This window comes from Acromyrmex echinatior, chromosome 4 (assembly GCF_024713525.1).
Source record: "Acromyrmex echinatior isolate Ae372 chromosome 4, ASM2471352v2, whole genome shotgun sequence".
Taxonomy (NCBI): Eukaryota; Metazoa; Arthropoda; class Insecta; order Hymenoptera; family Formicidae; genus Acromyrmex; species Acromyrmex echinatior.
Window position 1 is genome coordinate 14,659,931 of NC_141855.1, and position 12,272 is coordinate 14,672,202.

General features: G+C 36.0%; 1 protein-coding gene across 2 annotated transcripts in view; it reads right to left on the reverse strand.

The window, feature by feature from the left end:
* The window catches only part of Scgdelta (sarcoglycan delta), a 351,842-nt gene that overhangs the window by 251,385 nt on the left and 88,185 nt on the right, over positions 1–12,272 (reverse strand). The gene's annotated exons all lie outside the window — the stretch shown is intronic.

Below are 12,272 nucleotides of genomic sequence, written 5' to 3' on the forward strand. Positions count from 1 at the left end.
TTCAATAACGAATGACTTTTTCAACCTTTATAAAGTAATTTTGATTTTTTGATTGATTTTGATTGATTTTTCTAACTCTGATGTTACTATTGCCGTCATAAAAAATTCACAATGTCATTATCAAATCGTTATAACAAGGTAACGATCAACAAAGTAACGGCATTAAAAGTAACGCGTTACTGCTAATCCTGGTTATGCGAAAGTGCTATGGCCTTAAGACCGATCAATGAGAGTCTAAATCAATATGGCGACTTTGTGCTGGATGCTCATTAGTACAAACTGCTATGCAGCTATGCCATTTTACGTGCTACAACCCTTACACTAAGAATATATAAAAACCTACATAACTGAAGAAATGTATATGTATATACTATATATATAGTACTCATTCCATTGCAGTCTAACTTTTTTTCATTGTTTATTCGGCGATTTCTTTTTCTTTTCTACGTATTATCACGACCATGATCATAGTTCCCGCATTCGGATTGTTCATCACGGTGACGTAATTAAATATTAATACGGTGACAAAATATGACGGTCCATTTTTCCGGTAGTCGATGATGTAATTGTCGGAATGAGATGAAATTTTTCTCGGTCGAATACGAAACAGGATGCGAAACAATCGCAGTCTTTCACATTGTCTTTCATCCTAAGTCTGGAGGGGTGTGTACGCGAAAATACTAAATAATTAGTGAGTCGCGCGGGTTTCGGTAGTTAAGCAGGTCGGTAGGTTATGTAGCAGTGCTAAGCAATGACGATGACGGCGACAACGACGAGGACAAGGACGAGGACGACGATGGGATAAGAAAACGGGAGACAGTAGAGCGCAGTGTGTACCGAGGGTAAGAACTTCACACCCCTTGCGCCCTTCCAGTAAGTAGATGCTTGTCAGCGGAAACTTAATTAAATATCCAAAGTGCATGCCGGAATTACTACAATTAGTATGACGGCTCTCCTAACCCGTCCCTTATTACCCGGCTAGTCTCCTGTCCGACCCGTTCGCCCGTATTACTACTTAATGTCTAATAAACGTCACGCCAACTTGTCAAGTCGTATGTTATTTCTTCTTTTTTTCTCCCTCATTCTCGCTCGTCGCTTCTTCGTTCGCGTCGGAATTTCGGTGAATATCACACAGCGGAGGATGAGTGTAGAGTGAAACTTGGCTAATAGTCGTCATCAGAGTTATTCCCAGCCGCCAATATCCCGCCGATAACTGCCCGTTTAACAAGCAAACTGAAAAAAAGAGGAAAACGAGGAAAGCGACAGTCGAATATTCAGGAACGTGGAAACTCTGACAAGCTCCAGCGCAGCGGAAGAACAATGTCTCGCTTAATTGAATCGGCGATTTTAAAAACGCATTGGAAGTCTAAAATATCACTTTCACAGAATTCTCATTTTAATTTTAGTTTCATAGAGTTAACATTTCAAGAATATGAGAACAAACAATTCTCTTTCGCGATCGTTACGATTGCGTAACAATGCATTATAAAATTGAAATTACAATTTGTGTAATGCCGTCTCTCTGTGATCGAATAATGATTGGCTGGATAAATGTATTCACTGGAAAATCGAGTTTATCGAATGTCGAAATAAATTCATAAAGTGCGATGGGAAATGCCGATATAAATATTCATAATAATTCATGTTTAATCCGGTACGTATATAGCAATTCGTTTCGAGCCTTCGTACAAAACGATCATTAGTATCACTTAGCGGCAAATAAAGGCGTACATCGTGGTTGCCATTGTAATCTGCCAACTTGCAATAATTCAGAATAATAATTTCATAAAGATGCAACAGCGAAATTTATACATTATTTGACAATATTTATAACTTTCAATACTAATACATTTGCTAGAAGTTTCATTTCAAAGTGATTCTTATTTCTCAGAATCTGGAAAAAACAGAAAAAGAAAATGATGACTTTTCTTTCGTCCGTGTTTTTCCTCACCTGCTTTAATTTTGGAAAAAGAATTACTAAAACGAATAGAGAAAAAAGAGAGGACGACGTCTATATATTAAGTTGACGCAGATACTGTGCAGCAAATTGAGTATAAAACATATATATAAATTTAACATTTTTAATTTGTTGCCTTATTTATTTTTTTTTTCGTTTTAACTGATTTGATAGTGATTTTGAATGTGCTAATTATAAACTTATCATCCAACTTTATATGCATCTATGAAGTTAGCACGACATTTTATTAACGTAAAAAAATAATATCAGTTCTAATAACACTTTTCATAGTTCTATGACAAATTTCTTTACTTTAGAGAGCAAATGTCGTGCTAGTTCGCGAAGTTAATATGCCACCATTTGATTTTTTAGTGACAAAAAATGTAAAACTTATTTTATATTTTTTTTTATAAAGAATTGCAGAACTGCGAAAAATGTTACTGAGGAACCGTCAAAACTCCTGATATTCGTCAACACATTAATGTTTACTTTCGACAGACTGAAAGATACGAGATCGCGGAGCGTGAGTTATCCGACGGATTTGTTGATCATCATAATGGATATACCTTTTAAGGAAAGACTAATAGTGAACGAGACTCATTTGAATTAATTTATATATGGGCTAAATAAAAGATAAATGGATCGAAAATAATTGATCTGTTGTTCGATTAAAAATTCTCAACACTTTCGTTAACACATACTATTCACTTCCGACCGATTAAAAGACGCGAGATCGCGAAGCACAAATTATTACACGAGAACGAATCGCCACTTCAATGTGTGCATTTTTTGAAGGCTATGTTTAGAAACTTTAGATGCATTCATGTATAATTTTATTCTTGTTCATCGAATATTAAACAAAAATAAAATAAAGTTTCTAAATGCAGTCCAGAAGAGACCTATAGCCGTGATGTAAACGCGAACAAGATTCAAGTACCACTTTTAAAATCTTAAATCTATTTTTACATTGATAAAATAAAAAAAGCATGGAGAACCTTCAGACAAACAATGAGTATTACAAAGTGAAACACAATATACTGAACGGGACGCATTTTACAATACCGAATATTCTGCGTACTTTACATACCGTATTTCTCATAGTCACTTCACAAAAACAACATGATAGAAGGAGGCAAATGCCCGTTATTCGATTCGATACTCTCGATATTCGTTATTCCGACACGCGATAGGTATTTACTTTCGATCGACTAAAAGAAATCGCAAAAAGCGATCAGATTGCGAAGCACAAGTTCCTATACATATAGCATAAAAACTTGCAGCAATATTGCAACGTTATTACAACATTCCAATATTGCTGGAACGCTGCAATGTTGTTGAAATGTTGCAATGTTGCTGCGATATTGTTGAAATAGTGAAATGTTGCTGCAACGTCACAATATTACTACAATATTGTTGGAACGCTGCAAAAATCTCTTACCTAAAAATATTTCGAAATCTTATCGTAAGAAGGGGCAAAATTATAGGAAGGGAACAGTAATTTATTGGCCATTTCAAAACGAATTCTCCTTCCGCGAAAAAGGTGCCAACGCAGCGTAAAGACGCCTCCAAACGATATAGCCAATGTCACCTTCACACACATTCGCTAAACATTGATTTAAATTCAATGTGAATAACTACGAAATAGATCGTAAATTATTCGATCCCGTATCTCTGTTTATACGTTAAAAAATAAGAACTTAGCAAAGATTTTAGCTTTCAAAAAGTCTTTCAAAAAAAAAATTAGCCTCGATATAGTTAGAAACTCTTTAATAAGGGTATGGATACTAGCCGTAATTTTGTAAGATAGTTTTAACAAAATCGAGAGAGAGGGACATACATTTACTATTTTTTTCTCTTTCCATTCTGTTCTTTTTCTTCTCTCTCTCTCTCTCTCTCTCTCTCTCTCTCTCTCTCTCTCTCTCTCTCTCTCTCTCTTTGAAATTGTTAAAACATAGCGAACCAATCAAAAGCTTTCCAATGCCCAAACTCTTATTAGAGAGTCTCTCTAGCGTAAAACTGAACACGAGTGAAATTCGAACCGACCATAGTTGTTAATTTAGCAATTTTGTTACTAAATTTGATGATTTCAGGTGTCATCTTGACGGACAAATTTTAGCTAATAATGACTTTAATTATGAGTTTGTAATATTCAAATGTCACATGCATAACGGGCTAATATAATACTCGTATGGAATACAAGATCCGAGTTTAACTCCCGGCCGAGGTAATATTTTTCGTAATAAATTTATTTACACTTTTTCAGTACATTAATATCTTTTTAATATGATACTGGATTGAACATCAAATTATTAAAATTTGCTTGTCAATCTAATTTAATTTGTAATATTATTACAATAGTTTAATTGCGTTTATAAGTTCGAAAAAAATTCGGCGCACAAATTCGAATGACAAATATATATATATATATATATATATATATATATATATATATATATATATAGAGTATATATATATATATACATGTATATATATGTATAATTCACATTAATATTTAAGCATTAAAGATCTAGCTTTGATAGGCTTTGATATGCTTATTTGTTGTATATTTACATATTACGATCTTAATCATTTATTATTTAATATAATATAGCCTAGTATAAATAGTTTTTGGACACTATTTTTACTTATTGGCTACAAGTAACGAATGCAGCGTGATGCAGTACAAAAGTCACTAAAAATCTGGCATCATTCAAGCTCTGCTTCTAAAAATTTAATTCTTATAACGTGATGTCTACAATGAAGTAGCAAACTTTAAGAAATTGAGCAATTATAGTCGAATATGCGAAAAATAATTGATTAGCCAATTTCTTACGATTTATATATTATAAATCTTTTATAAAAGATTTTTGTCATTTTATAATATATTTCTATAGATTTCCATTAGAGAAAAAAAATAATATGATACTTCTTATTGAAACAGTTTTTAATCTAAATTCTAAATCGTCGCTAAATTTTTTGTATTGCTGTTAAATGCGATTTAAAATAATGTGTAAATTTTAAAATCATTTTTCCGTTATTTTGAAAATACGTAATATAGCCTTAAGGCTCTCTTGTTGATACCGCATAAGGATGAAACAAAGGAATGTATCCTTTTCATTAAAAATAGAATTGAAATAATACAGTAAAAATTCAAAAATAAAATAATTTTTGATAATTTAAAATATTTGAAATATTTATTTTAAAAATTTTTTGATTTCAAGTAATACTTAAAATAGGAATTTTGAACGCAATTTTGAACCCATCATTATCTTGAAAAAAATATGTATATGCACACGCAAATAAAATTATTAATGACAAATTAAAAATATTTTTAAAAAGTATAAAATATAATGAAATGAAGAAAGTATTTAGGAAGAAAATAAAATAAATAAACAGTCAAACGGAAAAATGGAGACGAATTAAGCGGGTGACGAGAATAACGAGAAAGATAATACGCGATGGGGTATGTGCTACCAGTATCTATTTGGCGACGTAGAGAGTGGATGGGAGAAACAGTTTACAACAGAATATTGTCCCGTGTAATCCGCTCTCCAATATTTCATCAACTTTTCTATTCTTTTTTTTTCCGGGTGGCTTTCTTCGGAAAGGACAAATGTGTAGCGTCTCTCTTTCCTACTGTATAAAATGTGCAAAGATGTTTTCTTTCTTCTTCACCTCAATTTCTCTATTATATATAACGGAAAATAACTGAATTCAATCCGATTACTAATATAGCGTTAATAATAGCAAAAGTATATTTGAGTATATTTTACAATCATTGGCATGTATTAAAGAGCTATTTCGATTCTTCTCAATGCAATATACATGTAAGACATCTTCTCAGAATATTCTCAAGACAGTTCTCTGTAAATTACTCCCTTCGGAAAGAAAAAAATAAATCAAAGAAAACTTTCTCTTTATTAATACTTTAAGATCTTGATTTCAGCTCATTTTTCTTTTTGTCATGTCTTATCAGTATTTAAAATCCAGCGCTAACAAAAACCTTATGTAATATGCAAAGTACCGCGAGGGAAACTTAGGCGTGACGGTGTGTTTTCATTACCTCCATCTCGGAACGCAGCCGCGTGGTAAGGAATTAAAAAATTTAGTACAATCCGCCGCGGGCTATCGCGCGGAAGTCGAGCACCTCTGGCTGATGGTAGAGAGAACACGAAAACTGGCACGGCGTAGCGCGGGGGAGGAAAAAAAATTCGCCGTGTAATTCTGACATTCGCGGCATAAATGTTACATCTCGCCGACGAAGTGACTCGGCATCCTGTAAACGTTCTCGCGCGGGACAACGTATTTACGCGAATAACCGGTCGCTGTAAACGAGCGGCTATATTGCAATCGAGTGCGATATGCACAGCGAAACTAAATTTCAAAAAAGGTCGCGCACCATGAGCTAATTGTGTCAACGCGCGTCCATGTTTTTCCGTGCGCGTTCGTAACAAGGTTCGGCTAATTAACGGAGGGTTTGCGATGTAATTGCCTATTAGCCGAAGCCAATGCCAAATTGGCGCTTTAAATTAAACGTCACGGTAAAAGGAGAGCAAATCAATCGCGATATTTGTGTACAGCTGAAGATTATGTTATATTAAGAGACGTATATTCTCGTCGCGCGCGAGTAACGTTGATCGTTTTACCGAATTACAGACCGTTGCCCGTAATCGAATCCCGGTCGATCTAATTAAAAAAGCAATATTCGGCATCACATGTTTTATTTACACCCTATATGTATGTTATTATAAAATAAAAAAAATCTGCAAAAACAGTGAAATCAAAATGAACGGAAACGATGGAAAAAGCCGCGAATAATTGCTGATTGTGGTTACCGGAGATATTGTCATAGTTTCCGTATATTAGAGTGATCTACCGTAAAACGTCCGGCCCGCGACCAGATATTAAACGTCGCTATTAGTCGAGGTAATGAATTTTAAGGGAGATGAGCGGCCGTGCCCATGCAGCCCATTCTCTCTTTCTCTTCCTCGCTCTCTTTCTCTCTCGCACGTTCCGGGTACTCGACGTAAAGGATTGCCCCCGCGAAATTATTTCCTTTATAAATCAGAGGCCATACGTTTCGGCGTCATCCCACCTTATCCCGCCCCATACAGACGCCCCCTATTCCGCTGTTCTCTCTCGCTCGCGACGTCTCCACGCCGACAAGAGGGGAGAGAAATGGTTGAAGTTTATTAACGATATCTTCATGGATGGAAAATTTTCCATCCTTAAGAAAGCTGAAAGCTCGAGAGTGGAAATAAGGGAATCCTCCTTTTTCTAATAAATTACTTAGAGATTCGACCGCAGCAAAGTAGTTTAATGCTGTTCTAAATTAATTAGACGTTTTTTCGAGGAAGCGTTATACCGTTATTTACCGTGACCTTATGATACTTTGACCTTAGGCAGCTGCGAGTGCCGTGAGGGAGATGACACAAGGAAGAGACACAAGCAAACCAGTGCTACCAGAATAGGAGAGATCGGCGTGATTTGGTACCAGAATGGTGCGCTGGTGGGGATGTAGTAATTTGTCGGCTCGGAGAAGGCGGCTGGCTCCGAGCTGATAACAGGAGGTGGTCCATTCTCCTCTGATTCGACCTCGCGTTACTACGCGTCCTACGACCAATCCTCCTCCACTCGTCGACGACGACCTCCGTGTCTGTAGTCCCACACGGGGTACGTCGAGAATCCGGGATAAGCCTTTTCTCGCGAAGCACGTGAGACGCCCGATGGAGAGACGCGCGAAATCGTCTGGTGGAATGTGTAAGACAGCGGCGAAGGATAAGGAAGGAAGGAGCTCAGCAAAGGGAAAAGAAGAGTCATAGGATTTTCCATAATCGAGCATATTCCCCGGCGTTTACGAGCGACGATAACCTCGGGAAACCACTTTCTCCGCGGCACTGCTTTTTATAAAACCTCGTTCGCAGTGCACTCCCACTCGCAGTAGAAATTATCATCGTCGTTTGACTAACTCTAGCAAATCCGGCGCATATTATCCGAATCGAGAAAAGTACAATTTTTGTATAAAATTCAGAACTTATTTCTTTTCTTGTAAAAATACGTCATTGATAAAATTCATAAGACTCCTTGTTTCAAGAGAAAATAATCAGCGCGCAGTTTGCGCTTGAATTGGAAATTGAAAAAAAAAATCAAATATTATTATTAGGTTAAAAATATTATTAAATATTAAAATCTCCACCTTTTAACCGAATATGATCCTTTTCATTCATTTGTGTTGATAATAGGACATCTAGGTTTTCGTTGAATTTGAATAATAGCTTTTCCCAGAACGATTATAATTACATACTCTGACTGCGAGATTATGGAATATTAATTAACGCCATTCTCTGGACGAGATGTAGACATGATGTACAAATTATTTCAATCACGAACTACGTGACGGAAGTCATCTTAATTCGAGAAGAATGCACTCGGGCCGAGTTGAGATTCTTGGGCCTGCTGATTGGTTCTGGCAAACAAAGTTAGCCGCCTAATCTTGTTTTCCCGTGCTTCGACTGCTTCTCAAATTCATTCTGCCAGACTGTATGCGCACGTATTGGTGTGCGAGCGAACGAGTACACGAACGGTGTTCCCCAATCAGTTTAGTATTAGCGCGGAAAAGTTCTAATTACTCCGTGTGCACCGAATAACCATTAGTTCGGCACGTTTAAAAATTTTTTCACGCACCCGCTCTCCGCTCGGTAAAATTTCGAGTGCGTACCCACGTACTATATGAGCGACGAAATAATTACGCGTAACCCGATTATGTCGTCGAAGTTTGTGTGCGCGTTCGAATATTTAACGCATAATGTACCTATGCAATGATTTAAAGATTTTACATTCACGAAAACACATTTCTCATATCTCTCGTATTTGACAATCTATTTTTCAGTAATTTCAATATTGAATTGATAAAGCAGGTATAAATTTTCACAAACACACACACACACACACACACACACACACACACCAATATTTTGCGTAGATATAAATATAATATAAATATAACGCATCATGATATAAATAACTCTTATATAAAAAAAAATAATTTTACAATTGTTACAAATAAATAATAAAAATTATTTTATTAAATCTACATTGTGTAATGAAAAACATAAAATTAATTAACAAATTAAATTGAAAACAGGATTAGTAAAAGCTTAACTCGGGCGATAATATACAATTATGTGACATAAAATAATAAATCAATACATAAAAATAGATTGCACGTTTTATCTCAAATTTTAGCCATCCTCAATAAATATAGAATAATATAAATAAATATAAATCTCGTCGAGATTTCATCTACGTTTTATTGACAGAGAGTCTTGAGAGAATCCAAACTGATAAAATTAATTAACATATAATGTAATAAATGCGTAATTAATGCTTTTATTTCAAAATAATATTAAAGAAATATTTATAATAGATATTTACATAATTAGAAGCCATATCAACTATTGAAAAACTGGCATTGCTTGTTTTTGCTATAATTTTTGCTCATAATTTTTAAAAAAAGCGTATTGACAGAGATATCAAATTAATCAAGTTCCAATAGTTTGATTTCGAGGTATCTCATAAGATGCAACGAAACAACTCGTAAGACGCGACGGAGCTATTCACGAAGAAGACGCCGGCTGATTATCAAGCCCCAGTCTGGGATAGTAACAGGCAAGGAGAGCCAGCAATATGCCTGACGTATGAGAGCGAGTTAAATTAAAGTTTGTTGGCAGCGGGCGGGGGAAAACAGGCCGCGGCGCCTTGTTTCAAAGCCGTGCGTTAACTGAAAGCCCAAAGTAATCTCACGTACCGATCCTATCGTGGCTCGTGCCGTGCTTTAAACGTTGCGGTGGCGCAGAAAGGCGTTATCCTCGATTTTTCCCGTAACAAAGAGCAATTCCGTTCCGCAATTAATTGCCGCCGCTGCGCGCGTCCGTTCCAAACTGCGTCCCGCGCTTTAACGACGCTGATCGTATCTTATTTCATACGTATAAGCGGCAGAGAAATTACTCGGATTGTGCCCCAATTATACATCCTACGGGCAAATATAGCCCTTAAGCGGCCCTTAAGCGGCAACGTACAATTCATAATTTACAACGCGTTTATGTTTCAGTCTTCCATGAACATCTTTGTATAACGGTATCCTTTGACGAAATAATAGACAAAGCGTGAATGAGAAGACCCCGGCACGGCGTCTCACTTTCAGATGCGTTTAAATTTAATCCCCAATTAAATCTGCAGTTAAATTGTGACATTTTATTTTCAGGAAGTCTCGCGATTATACGAAATTATGCTAGATTCTCTTGTGCGAGGCGGAAAGTAGTTTTTATAAAATTTATCATTATACGCGGATTCGCACAACAGCTTTCCCAACTTTATTAGCCTTACTACCGTACAATGAATATTTCGTGAACCACGCTACGCAACATACATTTATAAGCTTATGACATTACGGGATTTCTAATCAGAATTTATATTTCGAAAACATGAAACTTGCATTTCTGGCCGATGTGCAATTATTCCCCCGTCCGCGCGACGGAAAACACGTGTAATTTTCCACCGAGTTTCTCACTATCATTGTCACGCCGACTAACTTTATACACGTCGACGACCCGCTGTCAGAGTAGCGAAGTATCAGACGGTCTGATATCCGACGTTGCTTAGACATTCGCTGCTCAAATATTCCCGGGATTTCTGCACGACGTGACGTCCTCACGTCTAACCGCTGTGTATGCACGCGAACTTACGTTTACAACGTATACTTGCGGAAACGCGTAACATGTCGTGTTACTAATGGATTTTCTAATGACGCACTTTTGCACGCTTACAATTCGTCATTCCACATTACAAGATCAAATTGATTTTTCTATGCGGTAAATATTCATTTATAAACATTACTATGTGTCAATTATGTAAAATATCGTATGCATTATATAAATTAAGTAACACTAATTTAAATAAATGCTTTATCGTGTCTCGCATATAAATAAAAATAATTTTAAAAATTGGTAGATCAATCGCTGTTCTTTTCAGCTGAACTTTTCGCGTGATTCATTTTTCCTCTTTTTCTCTCCACGAGAAAAAAAATTATAGGTTTAATAAGAGAAGAAACAATCTTAAGAATGTGAGAAACAAAAGAAAACAGTGTCTTAACGTTAGAAATAGTTTTGAAAGAAGGAACATTTTGTATGTTCAAATTTTAATTAATATTATGACAATATCTATGGAACGAGTTCCAAGCATTAATGAACACCATTGTCCGTGACTACACCGGTGACGCAAAATGTGCGCGTATACGCATTCTCCTGACTGTCAACTCACTTCCTGTGGGCGCAGAGAGCTTTTTAGCGAACTGTCAAACTCCGCCGAACCACGAATTACTCATTCCAACACGTCCACTGTACTCCAATGTACTCTCGCGCGGATCAAAGATTCCGGAATTCCGTGGGCACAGATTCGAAACATCGATTCTCGACCACGAAGTACCGAGAGATCGTCAAACGATCGAGCGACATACTCGGTAGACTCACGTTTAACAGCTAGTAATACTGAATAATTCGTTAGCGGCAGTGTCGAGAATATTTTTACAAAAATGTTTCGTCGATCTCAATGATAATATTCTCTGTATATTTGCATTCATTTCTCAGAGAGAGACGTAGAGATAAAATATTTGATAAAACTCAAATAATTATTTTTTAATTAGCATATTTTACATATGGAGAGAATTAATGCGCAGTTTGATAAATATGATTAATATTCCCTTTCAATTAAGAGCCGAATTTATAATTTGATATTTGGGGGGGGGGGAGGATAATAATAAATTGCTTTTTTAAAAATTTTCAACTGCATTTAAAAGAACTACATTTAAAGTCCAAATTTATAAAGATTGATTACCGATTTCATACGTTTCAAATGTTACATACAAATGTTGACCCTAAACTGCCACCGTTCTTTATCAAATTTGACGAACTTTTTTTCATACTGGCACTTTATGAGACCTGTGAATAAATTACGATTCTTGAAAATAAAATTTTTTATTATTTCTAACATCGATTTTATAATTATTCAGATCAAAAACTTTATTCGAAATTTCGACGTAGATATACAAGTGATTCCGATTCGGACTACAATGCGGCAAATAATTATTTTCGTCCAATTGTCTCCTCGCCGAATGCAATGTGCATCGAGTCACCCGACCGGAAGACTGGCGACAGCTGAGACAACGGAAATAAGATGGCGGCCATACTGGTACCTTGTCCCATCGTTAGGTCAATGTACCATAGTGCGAACGTTAGTGTGCTTCTCCTCGCGTAAGTTA